This window comes from Triturus cristatus, chromosome 9 (genome assembly GCF_964204655.1).
Source record: "Triturus cristatus chromosome 9, aTriCri1.1, whole genome shotgun sequence".
NCBI classification, from domain to species: Eukaryota; Metazoa; Chordata; class Amphibia; order Caudata; family Salamandridae; genus Triturus; species Triturus cristatus.
In genome coordinates, this window is record NC_140592.1 from 736,677,932 (window position 1) to 736,699,051 (window position 21,120).

The window sequence follows — 21,120 nt, forward strand, 5'->3', positions numbered from 1 at the left end:
CAGGAGAGCCTCCCCACCTACTACTACTGCGAATATACGACATTGACCCACACGGAGGGTGGCAGGGTTGGGAAAGTTGTTAGCATGGCTCACATTTAAAAAGAAAAAAAAATCCCCAGTCACTAGCATCAGAACACCATCAGGTGATATAGTACACACCCAACATGAGGTGCATGAGGAAGTTGTACTTTACTGTGCAGACCTACATGCCCGCACATGGGAACCATGAAACTCAACATTATCTCTTTCTAGAACAGGTCAGACCTATTCATGATACCAGCAACCGCGGTCCGTGCAGGTAAGAGCGGTGGTGCCCTGTGGGGGGGCAGTTGTGGGGGGTATATCGACTTACGACCAAGGAGGGAAAATTAATTATTTATTTAATTTTCTCTCGCGGGTGTATGTTGAAATACCCCCCCACCGGGCCCCACAGCCCCACCGCTCTTACCTGCACGGACCGCGGCTGGATACCAGAGACTTAGAAAGGCATTGGAGGGCCCTAAAACTGAGAATTCAATAAAAGTTGCCTTGAAGACCGTAGCAGGTAACAAGAGACTGGGTAATGATGGGATACTGGCTGAATTCTAACAGCTATACACCCCTATCCTAGCTCTGTGCATGGCAGACATGTACCAGGGAGCACTTACAAAGGGAACTATGCTGGCGACAAACAGAGAGGCACTGATGTGTCTGTACTCAAACCGGGAAGGGAGGCGCTAGATGTATCCTCCTACAGGCCCCTGTCCATCACAATTTCTAATCTATGGGACACTGACATGGTCTCTACAGACTATGTGGGAAGGCAACCATACTGATCCCAAAAAACATGATGTCCAACAGGTTTTACTAACGTTGGCAGGGGACACAAGCTTACATCTTGGCTATACAAATCACTACAGATGATGACTGCAAACTCACTGTCAAAACAGATGAATTGCTGGGAGGGAGTAATAGTACAAGAACTGAGAGACAAAGAGTAAGAGTAAGTTATCCAGAAACATTAGATTTTGATATACACAATTCAACTATCTGCATACCACATACCTCACAGACGTAACACAATTGTCCTGACAATGAACAAAAAATGCCCCAGATTCCACACAACAGACACAGTCTTTATACACATGACATGGACGTGCCCATACATGGTCAGATTCAGGCGAGAAGCCACAACAGTCCTTAAGAAAACAACAGGGGTGAAACACATGCAGTGACTCTAGAGGCCTGAAAAGTGCAGTCCTGAATTATGGAATTAGGTTCGGTTATGGCTTGAGCCACAGTGATGCACTGGAGATCATCCGAGGGACCCCCATCCCACTGGAGGAAGGAAGGCCACAGATGGGCAAGAGCTGAGGGTACGGCCCTCCAAACCAAAGAATGCTGGGGGTTCTGTAAGTACCCAACTGCAGACCACTGAAATGAACTAACAGACTGATTTGAAGAACCCGAAACACAACCTTAGAGTAATCCCACTGGCCGTGAACAGCCAGAAAGGGGTCGGCGGGAGCAGCACTATCTAAGAAGTCACCTAGAACTGAACCATGTGAGATGGCCTCGATAGTCAGCAGCTATCAACGAGCACCGTGAGCCCAACACCTAGTACAGTGTAAACCCAAACAGTGCTGGGCTGAGCAAAAAGTATTATATTATGAGCCTTTTTCAGTTCAAATATAAAAAAAACGTATTGCTGCCGCATACAGTTTCTCCCACAGAACCCACCAACGGCATGAGCTGTGACTGTCATTGAGGAGAGACAGGTCACCTCCTGGGATGTCTTACCATACATATGATAACTGTGAAACTTGTAACACATGAAACTAATGTGTACAATGTATAATTAAAAAGACAATTAATAAAGAAAGTTAGAAAGCAACTGAGTGTGCATTTAGACTATAAAAGGGAATTTTCCAGTGCATCTGCCAAACCACTGGAGCTTCGATATACAAGAAAGTTGTGTCTCACAGTACTAATTTGTTGCTAGCTGAAAAACCATAAAGTATGTGTCTGTCTCTCACACCTTTTTAACGACCACACTGCGAAGCACTATGTCCCATAACAGGATAACAGTACCTTTGTGGTCATCAAGCCTGACAAGGAAACACATGCCACACAGGATCAAAAACAAAGACAACACCCTTCCAAAAACACACCTACATGGCACAGCTTGCTGCCCATATACGCAAGCACTGCTGTGCCCCACACAGGGTAAATAAGCATTATATGAATGTTTCAATACACTACAATACAACATTACAATGAGGTGATGCCTCACCATGTCTAAGAAGGAAGGGGAGATGAATAACACAAGTGATGATGATGGTGATGAGGCAGAAGGGGGCATGATTAACATTGACAGAATGCTAATGCCATTGCCACCAGAAACCACATCTTTGCTAATAAATTCTGAACTGGCCTACATTACCAACCTGAACTCTGCCCTCAAGACACCCCTCATGTCTGTGAGGGCAGTCAAGGAGAAAGCAGAGTTTAAGTATGTTCAAGACACTTTCTCCAAGCCATCCAACCACTACACGAGCTCCAGCTTTTTGAATTATAAGATATAATTAACATGTATGTGAAAAAAGCATTGAACCTGTAACAGCATTACCTCTTATGGCTGTCCTTTGTGTAGTAGAGCCAAAGATTATCTCTGAAAGGTACAGTAGGCCTGATACCGCAAAACAGATCCCTGACATATTGTCCAATGTGGGAATGCAATCTACTCTAACTAGTCTAGATGTAAACTCCTTTTGTTTCTGCTCTTTGAAAAGGAAATAGGCTTATGCAGTCTCTGGACAGTCATGAAACTAAGTGGAGTCACTATGCTGGGTAATCAATCTAGGGGAACGTCGCAAATAGGGTAATCTGATTTCCACTCACCCTCTCTCATGCTAGGAAGAACTCTCCTATTTGACCCCCAGGTCGTGCCACTTTCAGTCCTCCCTATGGAAGGTAGGGACCAATATCCTATCCAAATGCATTCATTCCACTGAGGTAAATAAAGTGTTACATTTACATAGAGGACCTTCTATATTCTTCTAATGTATTGGAATTTTGATAATGAAGTGCCTAACACCTTTAGTGGTTGTTGAGTATGTCCTATATCTGAAAAGGTAATCTTGTAAGGAAATTTCTCCACCTAAGAAGGATTCATACTTGCACAGCCCAGACACAAACAGATCTGCTTTGCATTTCAGAGCTCTGTTTCTGCAAATCTATTCTGCAAAGTATACTTGCCTTCACATGCTTCATTCAGGTTTGAGATTTTGCGTGATACATAAAGTCCTGTTACCCAAACCACACTAGAAAATGTATCTGAATGAATCACTTTGTGCTTCCACATCTCTGTAATTAACATTTAGAAATACATTCATTCATGGGGCTGAAAGGGCAGGGTATGAGAATGAGAATAATTCTAGCACACTTTATTCTTGGTTCTGCCCAATCAGTCAATTGTTCCACAATCTGTGCTTTCTGTATCACCCTGGCGAAGTCATGTTACCAATCACAGGTGAAGAAAGAACTTACTTGGTAGGAAATAATTGGGTTACAAGGGGTGGGGGAGGGCAGGGTCCAGAATTGAACAAGCAATTCACTCCTAATGTAAGAGTTGAAAAAAAGAAATGCCTGCTTTATAGCAGGACTTCACCATTGCGTTGATGGTGTTGGATCAGTTAACCCAGAAAGTTTCTACGGTCTGAGGACTGTAAACTCTAGAAATTTCTAGGGAATCTCCACTCCAGTCCCATCCTAGGGAAAACTTCCCCTTACTATGAATAAAGAGGCTAAAACACAGGAGTGTGGCCGCAAGGAGGACCCATGTAGTTGGGTCCTCGCCAAACTCCCAATACCGACATTCTTTCTCTAGCCTAAATGAATTTGAGGTGAACCAAGTGGAATGTGAACTGTCTCCCTAACGGGATGAAGCAGCAAAGAACTTATGAAAATAAGTTCTAGTGGACTACAGAGGGGATTTAAAATTGAAAGAACCAAGAGACAGGAGGCCCTGTCACAGGTAAGGCCATCTGGACACACCAGAGAGACAGGACCTGGACCGCAGCACCTGAGTTCTAGACTGGGGAAATTGAGCTGGGTCTGCCCCGCCGCTAGACAGTGAAAGAAGTCAAGTGATTGGAGGCTAATGAGGGCCCACTGATACTCTGGAGCAAAGGCCACTTGGACCTGATGGGGAGACTAGACATGGAGGGTGACTCCTGAGTCCCTGTGTTGTAAATTGGCAGCGATTGGATTAGCATTAGCGGAATCCATCTGGTATTTAGAGGCTATCTTGTCCATGTTGTAGAATCCATTTTGTATTTCTGGCAGCCATTTTGTTTGCCATGTGCTCACCATGTGCTTTGTCCTCCCTTAGTGTTAACTGCTCTTGTAATCTGCCTAGCAACAAACTATATTTAGTATCTCCTACTTCTGCACATGCCCAGTTGAGTTTGCAGCTGCTAGTATCATGTAACTGTCAGGATATGTTTACCAGTGTTAGCAAACTGTCAACTCCTCCCACTTGTCGACTGTGCAGTTTCTGTATGACCATATCTGTGCATAACTCCTCTCAAGTATATTTGTACCGTCTTCTTTTAGCCCCTGAGTGGGTATAAAAGGACCATGGCCCTGCTGTTCAGTGTGCTACTTCATTCAATACCGAAGGGTGCTGTCTGAATGTGGTTCCACCTCATGAGGTCTATTAAACTCTGCATTTTCTATTTCAGTTTCTGTGCCAACTTCTTTCCAATAGTCTGAGGACTCTGTGCAGAGAAGGGCGAACCCCTTGCACTGGTAGGCCTAGCTGAGGCCTATTTTCCACACCTGAACAACATGATTGAGCCAGGCTTGCCCCACTGTTACAGTGTGAGAGAACCCAAAGTCATTAGAGACTAATGAGAGTCCGGAATCGAAGACAAAACTGGAGGTGGCACCTGAAGGGAGGGTGCCCTGGGTGGCACAGGAAAGGCTAACCCTTAGCCCCAGAGAGTTCAACAGAATAACAGTAAGTGCCACAGGGGGAAAGGGATCACTGCCCTGGATAGTTAGCTGGTATTTAACACTTGCATGGGTCCAGTAAATTCAGCGCATTAACTAATTAGCCACTCCTTTTCGGGGCCACAAATGGGAACATGGAGGCAGCATCACAATGAGATAATGTTGGCAGTCAAACCTAAGATGCAGAAATCGTCACACATTAAAGACCTACTGGTAGTCCAGAGACAATCAGTCAAGAGATCCAGCATTACAGACTCCGCAGATAACAGAACTGTTGATGAAGACAAATCGGGGTAGAAATATGGAAGCCTCTGCTACAAAAGCAGACATCCACCTACTAAAGAGAGAGTTGAAAAAAAAGAAATGCCTGCTTTATGGCAGGACTTCACCATAGCACTGACAGAGCTGGATCACCAAACCATTTCTGGTTCAGGATAAAAGATTTAGAGAAACTACATTACACAGTTCTGTACAGACTCAATGACAGCAACACAACTTGATGCAATACTGTGCAAATTTGAGGAGTACCAGAAATGTTTCCAGATGAGGATTTGGAAAAGAATGTACAGGGGCTTTTCAGGTCACCAATGGTAAAACCAGAAGAGACTTGTATGATCCTGGAGAGGACCCACAAAGTGTTCAGGCGAATCAGGAAAAAGCTAACACCAGATGTGTTGCCTCATAGCCCCTTTTTCAAGGTCAACAAAAAGATCGTGAAAGCAGTACAGAGGGCGGACCATATAGTATACAAAGGTTCCACAATTTCATATGCATAGGGACTCAATCCATTAGTCAAGCTACGTTTGACACTACACGATCAATAAAAAAAAGGTCAGGCTGTGGATCTTTCTTTTTAGGCATGGATAGTTTGTGAGCTGCTCAACAACATTAGGTAAGATTAAGCCCACTTGTACAAGGATTATTAATGGTATTTTGTTTCTACACTTTGAGATCAACACAATTGGAATTAGTTATGCTAGATTACGGCTAACCGTGGTGGTTACTGTTAATTGTGTTGTTTGTTTTATTTATTTAACACCAAGTCAATGGAAAACTATGGTGAGAAGTGACATTGGGAAATCGTACCAACAAGTACTCTTCAGACAAACACTTATTGACTGGATAGATAAGGGTCAAGCTTGTACAGCGGGTATTAGGTTATTCAAGATTAGAGACATCGTTTTCATTGAAAAATGAGTTTGGACACACAAACCAAAAATTAACATTTTTGACACTTAACACCCAGATGCTGAACCCCCAAGTGGAGCATAAGGATTTTATGCACTGGGTTAATATGTTGTCTTTCTTCAAGAAACCCATCTTCTGTCCTCAGATTTTGAATGCTTCAAATCATAACCCTATACAGATTAATTCCAAAGCCTCCTCTAAGGTTAAAGGTGAGGCTATACTCATCATAGCAGATGTCCCATGCCATCTTGGTTCCTCACACACTGATAGTGAGGGCTGAGTGGTAGGATGGGATGTCAGGGCACAATGTATGCATATCCATACTTGATAGTCCCAATCTATGGCCCTAATGAGGATAACAAAAGCTTCTGCTCAAAAGTGTAAGTGTACCTTTGTGAATTAGGCCCTCTGTGTTTTTTTACATTACCTATAAATGAACTAGGGAGTGATCCATTTGGGAGGGCATCTATCATAATGAAGCAGTAAATGTAAGCAACGTGACGGTATCTGGGATACCCACATGGCGACTGAATTGAAAATGGGACGTTTATAATGAAACAAGCATATCAAAGACACATTTAGACATGCAGTAAATGTGCAGCACAGCATCTGTAAGATAGATAAATGGCCTGTCTTCTTCAATGCAACTGACAAATTGTATGTAACTAATGTTTGTTGCTCATTATCCTGAGCCGTTGGCAGGTGAGGTGAAGTGTCTTCCTCACAGTAAACGGATACTCACAGTATTCGGCACACAGATGAGGATTTGAAAACCTACTTATTCAGGTCACATGGTTGTGCTTGTTCCAACTATGTTATGATGATTTTTTTCACTTTATTTTGGGCACATTATTCGCAGTAGTTATTCATACAGTGTTTGGTCCTGAAGAAACCCGTGGATTAAATCAGTCCGTTAGGCTGAAACATGTCGACCTTTCTTTTGACACAGACAGTTATTATGTTAAAACTGTCACTGCACCGTTTTTAATCTGGCCTTTAGGTGATACCAAATAAATGATTTCTCCCCTAGGGGTCATTTTAGATTTCACTTTCACTTTATTCACACACTGCGTCCATCACTCCCTTAATAATATCTCTTCACATCTTGTGGATCAATTTACTTCTATTAAAACATCCGCGAGCTCCCCTTCACAGGTGAGGGGTTGTAGCCCTTGGCGTCACTAGCGTGGCGCTAGGAGGAGACCCAGATGATGAAGCATGCCACCTCGGTGAGTGATGGGAATCCGTCCTACCAATAGGTATGCCTAGATAATTGTTCTGGTTATTCTATCTATTGGCATGTTCTAGTATACCTTGCTAAGCTCTAGACCCGTGGATACTTTTGTTGTTTATATTCATTGAATTTGGGGATTATATCCACGCTTGGTCTCTAAATAGCTCCCTTGGGCCCCTTTTCTCTCTGTTTGTTTTGCAACTCAATCTACATGCCATCCCTTTACCCTGTTGTATTATGTGTGCACACATTTGTTGAATGCTACTCTGAGTATTTTATGGGAGAGTAAAAAAGGCTCGGGATCATTCATTTAGTTTCTGGTAAAAAATGCTTTGGCATTTCAAAGGGGTAGTTCTGTAGGGCATATAATAGTTTAAATAGGGAGACCATTTTAAATAGGGCTACCCTTCCATGATGTTTTCTTTGATTTTGTAAAAAGTAGAATATTTCTGTGCACATGCAAGATCCTGGAACATATTTTAAATATTTTAACAATAACTTTGTTAAGAAAATCATCCTGAAAGAGACTAATTATTTTAAAATTCAGGCAAGTTCCAAACACCACTTCTATCTAAATACGAAAACACAAAGCACAAAATGGTGCTCCAGGCATATGCGTTCACGTGTACATTTTAGTAAGGCCACTTTAAAAATTCAGGAAGCAGCACTGACCCAAAATGTAAATCAGGGCCAACTCGTAATTTATTTTTGATGGTTATGCTTATTGTGTATGTGTTGTTACTGCACCAGTGTGAGACTTCTATATGGATTTGGAACCAGAAAACCAGAATGGACGTAACAAGTATGTCTGTAAAAATGAGAACGGTTTATGCGGATGCGTGTAGTACACCAGACGAAGATTGCTGTTGGAGCTTGTTCAACAGAAATACTACCAGACAAGGCTGCTATCACAAAAATAGGGACACTAGGGCTACGCGTGGATAGACCACAAGAGGAGTGTAAGCTGACCAGGATTGATCTAGCTACTCTTCAAGGACTAAAATGAGTCATAATTGAGCCTGAGGTCCGAAAGATCATTAATAATATAACTTGAAGTAAGGCACCTGGAATAGAGACAATAGGAAAAATGCTGCTGCAGGCACTCTGCTCACTCTGCAGCAATACCTATAGAACGAAGAACAAAAGAAGGTCTTTCAAACTTGTATAATGTGTAAGTCTCTTATAACAGTACGACTCAAATCAGATAAAGTTAATGCCAAATGGACTTTGTATATACCTCGCCCCATATTACCTAGTCCCAGATATCTGTAGCACCAAGTTATTGACAAATGGGTTGGTAGAGTACCAGTGCTCATTCACCCAGATCAGACAAGCTTTGTTCCGGCCAGAAATATGACTCATAAAATAAGGTGGTCGGATCTAAACATGGATTAGGGGAGGAAAGATATGATTGCTTTGGTTTTGGATGAAAGCATTGTACTGCAGAGTTTGCAATACATTAATTCATATATTATAGATATGAATTAATATATTTAAGAATTCTGTTTTTTTAATATGAATTTGGGATGATAAGTGACTACGTGGTCACTGTGAAGCATGAGTTAAAAAGCTAGGGTGAGTCCCAGTCCCTTATATGTTGGTCTGTAGATTTTAAGATTTAATTACATCGATTAAAGTACAGTCACTTTGTGAGAGGAAGCCAGACTAAATTTCTGCTGTTCTAAGAAATATGTCCAAAAAGTCACCAGATTGTCACTTGGCCTACGGGCAAAATTTAAGGACAGAAATTTAAACAATCCTGACCTATCATTAATGTCGAAATATAAAGTAAAGGGGGTCAGATTGGCTTTTATAAAACAAAAGTCAACAATAAGCTGCTAGATGATAGAACAAACAAATGTACTGTTATTCATATGAGGTGGGTGATTAAAGAGGTCCATAAACCCTAATTTATAATTAAGAGAGCTACACTGATTGATGAGTTCAACATAATATTTGAAAATAAATTATTAATGGCAGTAGGAACTTCACAGAAGAAGAGCTACAAAAGGCAAATGCAATCATAGCCCTTCCTTAGTAAGTGCTGATAATTGTATAAGTGGTGTGCAGCATTCATTTAACAATACAATTTCACAGAAAACTTGAAAGATGGATCTAAAATGCACTCGCTGAGCACTGCATCATTAGTCATTATAATTAAAATCGGCATTACCCAAATCTGGCTCCATATAAATAACAACCAGCATTGACAAACCCTACAGTTCTTTCATTAATATGTTAGCGAATGCATAGTCGTGAATGTTTGTGTTTGCACGAGTTAGCACATTAAAGCCACACTTGCTGGTTTCACCAAATTATGTTTCAGATGGATAAATCTTTTGCAGTGGTGTGGTTTTCTTATCATTCTATTAAAAAAGTTCCCTGAAAGAGTGTCAAAAAAATTAAAATTCCCATTAGACAACAGATGTCATTTGCGGTTGGGCCAGTAGCTTTGCATGTTTATGAAAACTTAAGTAAGGAATTTGCACACGCTATATAAACTACTATATTACCATATAAACTGATATTTCTGGCAAGCTTTTTTGGGTTCCGATTTGATTAAACAACCAAATGGGGCACCACAACCAGTCTCAATACACCATTTGCAAATCTTAGGAATCCCCACAATGGTGTGATATCAGAACATACTCACATACCCTTTGTTAGACCTGTCAGCCCTTTGGGTGGTCCCTCCTCATCATTATTTATTTTGTCCCACTTTTGCCTCAAACCCTGTTTGAATTTTTCCTTTTTGGGAACCACCAGACTTTTTCGTGTTGCTACAGATTCAGGGAGCCATTTTAGCTACCCCTGAAACTTCTGTCTGAGGGCCTGAAGCACAAAATGGTGGCCACCTGTGACATCACCAGCACCCACTGGAACCTACCAGCACCTTCCAGAACATTCCAGGAGCTTCCAGAACCCTGTGACAGTTGGAGACCGTTTAGAATGTTGGGAGGATAAGAGAGGCAGTTGGCAGTTGGAGCTGGCAGTTGGCACCTGACTGGTGAAGAGAGAGGAGCACAACAGTGAAGGAGGAAGGAGTGAAGCAGCAGGGGTGGAAACTTGTGCCTGGAGTGGGGTCCATAAACCCACCCTTGATACTTGTCCCTACTGATGGATCCCAGCCTATAGCCCTGTGTGGGAAGAAGACAGAAAAACTCATCCTAAGGACCTGAACAGCAGGAACAGGCCTTAGAAGCAGAAAGCAGCAAGATCCTGACCTGAGAACTGGTTTCCCTGGAGTCCGGCGTCGAGTAGCCTAAGACCTGGAGCCCGAGGTGGAGAAGCGGCGCTGACTGAAGTAGCAGACGTCGTACCCGGAGCCGCCTGTGGTCGTGAGAGGGCGCCGACGGGGGTCGAGAGGAATACCAGAGGTCGAGGAGGAAGTGAACCGAGGTCGAGCGAGCGGCGTCATCGGAGGAGTGAAGTCCGCCCTCCGGAGTCGTCGGAGACCGAGGTAGAGGAGCACCGGAGGTCGGGAGTGAGGATCGCACTCCGGAGTCGCCCGGAGCCTGTGAGGAGGAGCACCGGAGGTCGGGGGTGAGGATCGCACCCCGGAGTCGCCGGAAGTCGACATCGAGGCCAGGCCGGCCGACGTCATCGGAGCCGAGAGCGCCATCGGACCGGAGCCGCCCGAAGTCGACATCGTGAAGAGACTGCCCGACGCCGTCGAATCGGAGGTCGAGATCGAACCGAGGCCACCGACATCGGACCGGAACCGCCTGCCGGCGTCGTCAAAGAACTGACATTGTGCCGAGGCCGCCGAGACCGAACCGGAACCGCCTCACGGCGTCGACACGACTCCAGCGGCGTCGGAACATCAGAAAAAGGGCAGTAAGTGGAGTAGAGGGCGCCTAAGGCCCTGTGGAGACCTGAGAGACTGCTCTAAGGGGCTAGGGAGGTGCTGAAACCCACCTGACTGTGCCTGGGGTGAACTGGGACTAACCTAGAGAGGTTGTGTGGAGAAGGAAAGCCAGGGCATTGGTATTTCCCCCCTTTGATCTACCTCAGTTTAGGCCTCAGCCTTGTCCCAGCCAGGGAGTAGCCTCCCCCCCTCAAGCCTTCCCCAACCCTACAAGCTGTGCCTGGGCCAAATCAGCCCTTAAGAAGGGAAGTGTCATCTGATTATATGAGGGGTGCTGTATACTTGTAATTATTTATTGGGGATACTGTATTTATTGAATTTTTATCTATTTATTGCTGCACTATATTTATAGGTCCACAGGACTTGTTGGTGTACAATATTTATTGGTACAGTATTTATTGCCTCAAAGTATTTAATTGTCTGTATATATTGCACTTGTATTTATGCCCTGTTATTTATGATCACCCCTATTTATTTCAGCAAACAGCCAATATTTATTTGACCTGCACTATTTAAAATGTATATACTGTGATTGACCTATTTATTTTTCCAATCAGCAACTAAGAGAAAAAGATAAAGAAGAATATTTTCATAATTTTTACGGTGTAGAGTCGTTTTTGGAACGGATGCACGCATGGTTCTTGTATGGGTATATTGTATGCTTAGCACTGCGCCTGTTTCCTGACCACTCGAGCCAAGCTACCACAGTGTGTTCGGGGAGTCCATCACCACCCTGCGGAGTGGGAGTGGGCGTTTCCAACATAAATTGGTGTTCAGTGGTGGGATAGAGCTGTGCCTACGTATACTCAACAATAACTGTGGGTAGTCCATAGGCCTACACCGGGAGTTTTCTCACAGCGGCCTTCCTAATTGTGGGTTTTTGTTTTTTCCAAATTTATTCTGATGGTGGGAGGAGGTATTATTAAAGGTACCCCCCTGCATTGTTACTGCACAAAACCTGTCCTCTAACCTGAGTGGGCAAGATGGAGTTTGTACTAGAAAATCTAGAAACGTACACTGTGGCCCAACTCAGGGAGTTTTGCCAGCGGGAGGGGGTGTACTGTCCCCCAGGAGCAAAGAAGGGTGCACTCCAAACCAGCTTAAGGGCTTGGGGGGAGGCACGCAGGGAAAGCAAGGCTGAGGAGGAAGACAGGGATGGAGAGCCTGACCCCGAGGGGGCTGAGATGTACCAACCTGAGGTGGGGAACCTGTCAGCAGGGCCCAGAACCATTTCTAGGGGGGGCAGCCGTGCCTCTAGCGGTGGCTTGTCTGAAGTGGAGCTAACGGACCGGAGGGAGAAAAGACAGCTCACATGGGACTTAGCAAGGCTGGAAAAGGAGAAGGAGGAGCAGAGGATGGCCCATGAATTGCGACTGAAAGAAATAGATCTTCAGATCTTGAGAATCGGGGCTCAACCTGTTCCTAATGGTGGCAGCCAAACCCAAGAGATCACCAGGGAATCTAAACCATACCTGCCAAAGGACATAGTGGCTAGCTATGGAGTGGGCGACGATATCGCCAAGTGGCTAGCGGCCTATGAGGTCTCACTGAGGGCCCATGGGGTTCCGGAGAAGTACTGGGGAGGGGGATTGTATAAGTACATGCCTCCAGCTGGTAGGGATGCTTTATTGGCCCTCGAAGAGGATGAGCAAACCCACTACCCCACCATGAAGCTGGCGCTCATCAGAAAGTTTGGACTAACACCTGAAAAGTACAGACAGAAGTTCAGGGGTAGTCACAAACTGGGCACACAGAACTGGGTGGACTTCCTGGACTATGCGAAGAAGGCAATGGAAGGTTGGATTCAGGGCAGTGAAGTAAGGAGCTACGAGGAGCTGTTCGACCTAGTACTGAAGGAACACCTGCTCGAGAAATGTTTCCCTGAACTGCGGCAACACCTGGTGGATAGCAAGCTGACCAGCCCCCGGAAGCTTGCTGAGGAGGCGGACATTTGGGCTAGTACCCGGGTGTCCACAAGGGGGACTGGAGGGGATACTCAAAAGGCCGGACAGGGCGCCCCCCAGAAGAAAGAAGGAGGGGAAAAGAAAAAGGAGTTCTCCAAAGGCCCCCAAAATAACTTCCAAGGGAAGGGAACGGGATTCACCTCTAAGGCTAACCCACCCAGAAACCCTAATCCTGGCCAGAGTCAGCAGCCAAGGGTTGTCCATTGCTATGAGTGCGGTGGCGTTGGACACTATAAAGGAGATCCGAAGTGTCAGAAACGATCACCCCCTCCCACTGGAGGAAAGCCCCCCGGAGTAGCTAGTGTAGTGCTCGGGGAGGAGATGCCCTTAACTAAGGGAAGGGAGTGGGCGGGTGTCACTTTAGTGTCCCTGGGAGAACGGGAGATGGTTCCTAAGATCCAGGTGCCCGCAAATACCGCAAAGTATGGGCAGTGGATCACCATCAACGGCCAAAGAGGGGAGGCTCTGAGAGACACAGGAGCCAGTATGACTATGGTGCGTAGCCAGCTGGTGTCTCCGGAGCAGGTAATTCCCGATGTACTCCACCCAGCCGCGATGGCTGACGGCAGAACAGGTCACTATCCCGTGGCCGAGGTTCCCTTTGAATGGGGGGGGGTTGCAGGTTCACTTCGAGTTGCCGTAAGCCCTGCCGTGCCAGTCGATTGTCTGCTGGGCAATGACATGGAGCACAACGCTTGGAAGGAGGTGGAATACCGGACTCACACCGAGATGCTGGGTACACCTGACTGGGCCTGTGTTAGCACAAGGTCCGCGACTACCCGAAGAGGGAGTTCATTCCGGCTGGAGCCTGGAACAAAGGCCCAGCCAGCTGCCAGTCAAGGGAAGAACCGAGGACAGGAGGAGCCTGCCTCGGCGTCTCCACCCCGTAGGACGGATAGGCCACCGGAGGTGGTGGACCAGGAGTCTGCGGAGGGGGACGTTACCAACCTGGAGGACCTACCCATCCCGGCCGAGTGGCATGTGGAGGGAGGCCCGTCCAGGGAGGAATTCTGCCAGGGCCAGAGGGAGTGCCCTACCCTTGAGGGGCTGAGGCGACAGGCCGAAGCCCAGGCAGCAGGGAACGTTGAAAGGAACTACAGTGTTTACTGGGAGGATGGCCTCCTCTACAGTGAACCCAAGGCACCCCTACATGGATCGTCACGAGCCTTGGTAGTTCCTCAACGTTATCGAGCCTTCCTTTTAGAGTTGGCTCACGAGATTCCATTGGCAGGACACCTGGGGCAAGACAAGACCTTCGCCCGTCTTGTCCCACACTTTTATTGGCCTCAGATGAAAGTGTCGTCCGATACCTACTGCCGGACATGTGTGTCTTGCCAAGCCAGTGGGAAAACAGGGGTGAAGCTGAAAGCTCCCCTGGAACCACTTCCTGTCGTTAGCACCCCCTTTGAAAGGGTGGGCATCGACATTGTGGGTCCATTAGATCCACCGACTACAGCTGGTCACAGGTTTATCCTGGTTCTGGTGGATCATGCCACACGGTACCCAGAGGCAATACCTCTGAGGACCATAACAGCACCTGTTGTGGCTAGGGCCCTGATGGGAATCTTTACCCGAGTGGGTTTTCCCAAGGAAGTTGTGTCCGACAGGGGGACCAACTTCATGTCAGCGTATATGCGGGCAATGTGGAAGGAGTGTGGAGTGACCTACCGGTTCACCACTCCTTACCACCCCCAGACCAATGGTCTAGTGGAAAGGTTTAACAAAACCTTAAAAGGCATGATCAGAAGTCTGCCTGAAAGCCTGCGGAGGAAATGGGACGTCCTCCTACCCTGTTTACTTTTTTCATACAGGGAAGTGCCACAGAAGGGAGTGGGCTTCAGCCCCTTCGAGCTTCTGTATGGGCACCCTGTACGTGGACCTCTTAACCTGGTGAGAGACGGATGGGAAAGAACTCCCAGGAAGCTCCCCCAGGATGTGATGAGCTACATGCTGGCCTTCCGGAGCCAAATGGCTAAGTTGTGGAAGCAAGCTTCTGACAACTTGGAAGCCAGCCAAGCAGTGATGAAGGCGTGGTATGACCACAACGCTCACCCGGTGGAGTTGGAGCCTGGCCAGAAGGTGTGGGTGATCGAACCAGGAGAGCTTAGTGCCCTTCAGGATCGCTGGTCAGGACCCTTTGAGGTGTTGGAGAAGAAGGGTAAGGCTACCTACTTGGTGGACCTGAAGACCCCTCGTCAGCCCCTGCGGGTGCTGCATGCCAACCGCCTCAAACCCCACCACGAGAGGCCCGAAGTCATCTTGATGATGGTGACTGACGGAGGAGAGGACGTGGAAAGCGAGCCTCTCCCTGATCTGTTTGCGTCTCAAGAAAAGGATGGGTCGGTGGAGGGAGTGATTCTCTCCCCATCTCTAACTCCTGAACAGCAGGAGGACTGTCGCCAGGTCCTGGGGCAGTACTCTGCGTTGTTCTCCCTTGTCCCGGGTAGGACTCACCTGTGCGTCCATGACGTGGACACAGGAGACAGCCCACCTGTGAAGTCCAAGATCTACCGGATGTCAGACAAGGTGAAGGCCAGCATTCATAGTGAAGTCACTAAGATGCTGGAGCTAGGAGTGATTGAACCTTCTAGCAGCCCCTGGTCCAGTCCGGTGGTGTTAGTACCAAAAGCTGCACCACCGGGTGCCCAACCAGAACTGAGGTTCTGTGTGGACTACCGGGGACTGAATTCAGTGACAAAAACTGATGCTCATCCGATCCCTAGGGCGGATGAATTGATTGACCGGCTGGGAGCTGCCCAATATCTAAGTACCTTTGACCTTACTTCGGGGTACTGGCAGATCTCTTTGACTGATGGAGCAAGGGAAAGGTCAGCCTTCTCCACGCCCAATGGCCACTACCAGTTCTGTGTGATGCCCTTTGGGCTCAAGAACGCACCTGCCACGTTTCAGCGCCTGGTAAACCAGATCCTCACCGGAATGGAGAGTTTCTCTGCTGCTTATCTGGATGACATAGCCGTCTTCAGTAACAGCTGGGAGGATCACTTGCGTCACCTGCAAGCTGTTCTCCAGGCCCTGAGACAAGCTGGATTGACGATCAAGGCCAGCAAGTGCCAGATCGGGCAGGGGTCGGTAGTGTACCTTGGACACTTGGTGGGTAGGGGAACGGTGCAACCCCTCCAGGCGAAGATCGAGGCCATCATGGCCTGGGAACCCCCCAAGACACAGACTGAGGTCCGAGCATTTTTGGGCCTCACGGGATATTACCGCCGCTTCGTGAAGGGGTACGGTACCATCGTAGCCCCCCTCACGGAGCTCACGTCCAAGAAACAACCTCGACGGGTAGTCTGGACGGAGGCTTGTCAGCAAGCCTTTGAGAAATTGAAGAAAGCCATGTGCGAGGCCCCGGTCTTAAGGGCCCCAGACTTTTCCAAGAAGTTCATTGTCCAGACAGATGCATCAGAACATGGCATTGGGGCAGTGTTATCGCAACTCAACGAAGAGGGTCTGGATCAACCCGTGGTCTTCCTATCCAGGAGACTACTTCCCAGGGAACAGAAGTGGAGTGCAATAGAGCGTGAAGCCTTTGCAGTGGTATGGGCTCTGAAGAAGTTGCGGCCATACCTGTTTGGCTCGCACTTCCTAGTTCAGACCGACCACCGACCCCTTCGTTGGCTGATGCAAATGAAGGGGGAGAATCCCAAGTTGTTGAGGTGGTCTATTTCCCTACAGGGGATGGACTTTCAGGTGGAACATCGGCCTGGAGTGGACCACGCCAATGCAGACGGTCTCTCAAGGTATTTCCGCCTTAGTGATGAGAACTCCCAAGGGGTTGGGTAGCTCTCCCCACTTTCAGCTGGGGGGGACGCGTGTTAGACCTGTCAGCCCTTTGGGTGGTCCCTCCTCATCATTATTTATTTTGTCCCACTTTTGCCTCAAACCCTGTTTGAATTTTTCCTTTTTGGGAACCACCAGACTTTTTCGTGTTGCTACAGATTCAGGGAGCCATTTTAGCTACCCCTGAAACTTCTGTCTGAGGGCCTGAAGCACAAAATGGTGGCCACCTGTGACATCACCAGCACCCACTGGAACCTACCAGCACCTTCCAGAACATTCCAGGAGCTTCCAGAACCCTGTGACAGTTGGAGACCGTTTAGAATGTTGGGAGGATAAGAGAGGCAGTTGGCAGTTGGAGCTGGCAGTTGGCACCTGACTGGTGAAGAGAGAGGAGCACAACAGTGAAGGAGGAAGGAGTGAAGCAGCAGGGGTGGAAACTTGTGCCTGGAGTGGGGTCCATAAACCCACCCTTGATACTTGTCCCTACTGATGGATCCCAGCCTATAGCCCTGTGTGGGAAGAAGACAGAAAAACTCATCCTAAGGACCTGAACAGCAGGAACAGGCCTTAGAAGCAGAAAGCAGCAAGATCCTGACCTGAGAACTGGTTTCCCTGGAGTCCGGCGTCGAGTAGCCTAAGACCTGGAGCCCGAGGTGGAGAAGCGGCGCTGACTGAAGTAGCAGACGTCGTACCCGGAGCCGCCTGTGGTCGTGAGAGGGCGCCGACGGGGGTCGAGAGGAATACCAGAGGTCGAGGAGGAAGTGAACCGAGGTCGAGCGAGCGGCGTCATCGGAGGAGTGAAGTCCGCCCTCCGGAGTCGTCGGAGACCGAGGTAGAGGAGCACCGGAGGTCGGGAGTGAGGATCGCACTCCGGAGTCGCCCGGAGCCTGTGAGGAGGAGCACCGGAGGTCGGGGGTGAGGATCGCACCCCGGAGTCGCCGGAAGTCGACATCGAGGCCAGGCCGGCCGACGTCATCGGAGCCGAGAGCGCCATCGGACCGGAGCCGCCCGAAGTCGACATCGTGAAGAGACTGCCCGACGCCGTCGAATCGGAGGTCGAGATCGAACCGAGGCCACCGACATCGGACCGGAACCGCCTGCCGGCGTCGTCAAAGAACTGACATTGTGCCGAGGCCGCCGAGACCGAACCGGAACCGCCTCACGGCGTCGACACGACTCCAGCGGCGTCGGAACATCAGAAAAAGGGCAGTAAGTGGAGTAGAGGGCGCCTAAGGCCCTGTGGAGACCTGAGAGACTGCTCTAAGGGGCTAGGGAGGTGCTGAAACCCACCTGACTGTGCCTGGGGTGAACTGGGACTAACCTAGAGAGGTTGTGTGGAGAAGGAAAGCCAGGGCATTGGTATTTCCCCCCTTTGATTTACCTCAGTTTAGGCCTCAGCCTTGTCCCAGCCAGGGAGTAGCCTCCCCCCCTCAAGCCTTCCCCAACCCTACAAGCTGTGCCTGGGCCAAATCAGCCCTTAAGAAGGGAAGTGTCATCTGATTATATGAGGGGTGCTGTATACTTGTAATTATTTATTGGGGATACTGTATTTATTGAATTTTTATCTATTTATTGCTGCACTATATTTATAGGTCCACAGGACTTGTTGGTGTACAATATTTATTGGTACAGTATTTATTGCCTCAAAGTATTTAATTGTCTGTATATATTGCACTTGTATTTATGCCCTGTTATTTATGATCACCCCTATTTATTTCAGCAAACAGCCAATATTTATTTGACCTGCACTATTTAAAATGTATATACTGTGATTGACCTATTTATTTTTCCAATCAGCAACTAAGAGAAAAAGATAAAGAAGAATATTTTCATAATTTTTACGGTGTAGAGTCGTTTTTGGAACGGATGCACGCATGGTTCTTGTATGGGTATATTGTATGCTTAGCACTGCGCCTGTTTCCTGACCACTCGAGCCAAGCTACCACAGTGTGTTCGGGGAGTCCATCACCACCCTGCGGAGTGGGAGTGGGCGTTTCCAACACCCTTTACAAGTACGTAACGCTACCAACAAATCATTTTAAAGTAAAATAGACAAAGGAAGCAGGGAAAGCAGATACACCAGAAAAACTATTTAGATCAAGCATTGAACACATTATTTTCAGGAAAACATATCACTAATGGCCATTGAGAACACCCTCTAAAAAGGTTCAGATGGATTCCACCGGGATGAAAACATAATGTGTTTCCCCTATTTAAACTCGCACCCCGATTCACAGAACAAACTTAAGACTAAATCCTAAACTTAGTACCATTCTGGTATTCACAGAATGCACCTAGTACTTCTGGTATTCACAGAATGAACTTACTACTTTTGCTATTCACAGAATGAACTTAGTACTTTTGCTATTCACAGAATGGATTTACGACTCCTAAACTTACGTCCGCACTCGGGCCGGAAATTCCGGCCCGGAGGCGGAGCTTCCGGCCCGGAGGCGGAGCTTCCGGCCCGGAGGCGGAGCTTCCGGCCCGGAGGCGGAGCTTCCGGCCCGGAGGCGGAGCTTCCGGCCCGGAGGTGGAGATTTCAGCCATAGCTAAATCGGCCGGAATCCCCACCTCCGGGCCGGAAGCTCCGCCTCCGGCCCGGAAGCTCCGCCTCCTTTTTCACTGCTAGAAGCTCAAGTATTTACACAATGTGTCAGAGTGTAAATCAGGGAAGAGCTGAAGTCCACTCTCACCCATGAGCACCTTCTTTTTAAGAATCCGAAGAACTCCCTCTCTCAGCTCTGCAAAACAAGGGATGACCACTAACATCTATCATCTGTGTTCTCCACCTTGTCGTTATTTGCTTGTAACACAGTAGGCACATTTCACCAAGTGTTGTTGAGGATCCGATTGTAGTTCTAGAAGTTCTCTCAGCTTACTCTTTATTTTCTATGTCAAATCCTTTGGCAGGCTGTTGATGGGACTCCTAGGACATGGAAGGTTGCCCCTTTCCACAAAATGTTCAAGGTCTTAAACTGAAAGTTCAATTTCAAGCTACTGTCCACAACAAAGCATTTCAAACTCACTAGGGCATCTCCTTGCACTTTTTCTTGACTGTCATGATTCTATGACTTCTCAGGTTCTGTCTTATTCTGTCCGCCTGCCACTTCAATCCACCGCTAAGCGTGCCACACTCAGTGAGGCATAAGCACATGCATCACATACACAGTTGCCGAGAGATGCCAATTACAACACCTTTAAGGGATCCCACTGGCATGCCTTTGGCATCTCATGCCCTCCAGAGGTCCTCTGGGGAGCCATCCAAGTGCTCATGCAGGTCTGGTGAGGCCATGACCCTATGCTTCAATGCGCCTATGCCCCTCTAGATAGCCTCTGGTAATCTTGGTGCTACTAGCCTCCCATTCAGGGACTAGGGTCAAGAGGGACCGTCTCCACCGGTCGCAGCAGGTACTGCACGCTGTTGTATTCCTATGCTTGTGGGACAGAAAAGCAGAAGAGGGAGGCCATTACTACCTTCCTCCCAGTGTGCCCCTGCACTCGTCTCCCAGTCGAGTCTATGAGAACTCCATTGTCACCTCAAGGGAACCTCCACACTTACAGTCCGAATGACATAACAAACTTTGTAAAATATTAAGTTATTTCTGACAAACTGTTTTTCAAGCAGTGTAAAGGAGTTTCACTGCTTGCTTTGCATCACCAGATCCTGTCCAATTGTTTGTGATGCCTGAATATCATCATCAAACTGCAAATCTGTGCAACAAAAAAATCATATTTTTGCCAATGAGTATCTCAGGATTAATTCTAATATGTTAGCAAATGTTTCCACCCTAGATGTTAAATAAACACTGCTCAGCATGAGCTTCAAAGAATGCCAGACTACATTAATTGTAATTAACAGTACACATCAGTTCGGTGTAATTATAACAATTTCGCTTTGCAGCACATCCCATTGATTTCATTCTCCAATATTACTGTGTTCAGTACACTGCTAAGAAGAGATACAAACCTGTGCATCTAGGCTTTACCTGCTTTAGGTTGGATTGGGCCCTTTACAGATGATTATCCAAGGGCAGGGGTCATTCAGAGGACAGGTGTAATCATACTAATTATAC

General features: G+C 47.3%; 1 protein-coding gene across 1 annotated transcript in view; it reads right to left on the reverse strand.

The window, feature by feature from the left end:
• Positions 1-21,120, reverse strand: part of LOC146798677 (girdin-like) — a 439,241-nt gene that overhangs the window by 339,210 nt on the left and 78,911 nt on the right. The window lies entirely within an intron of this gene.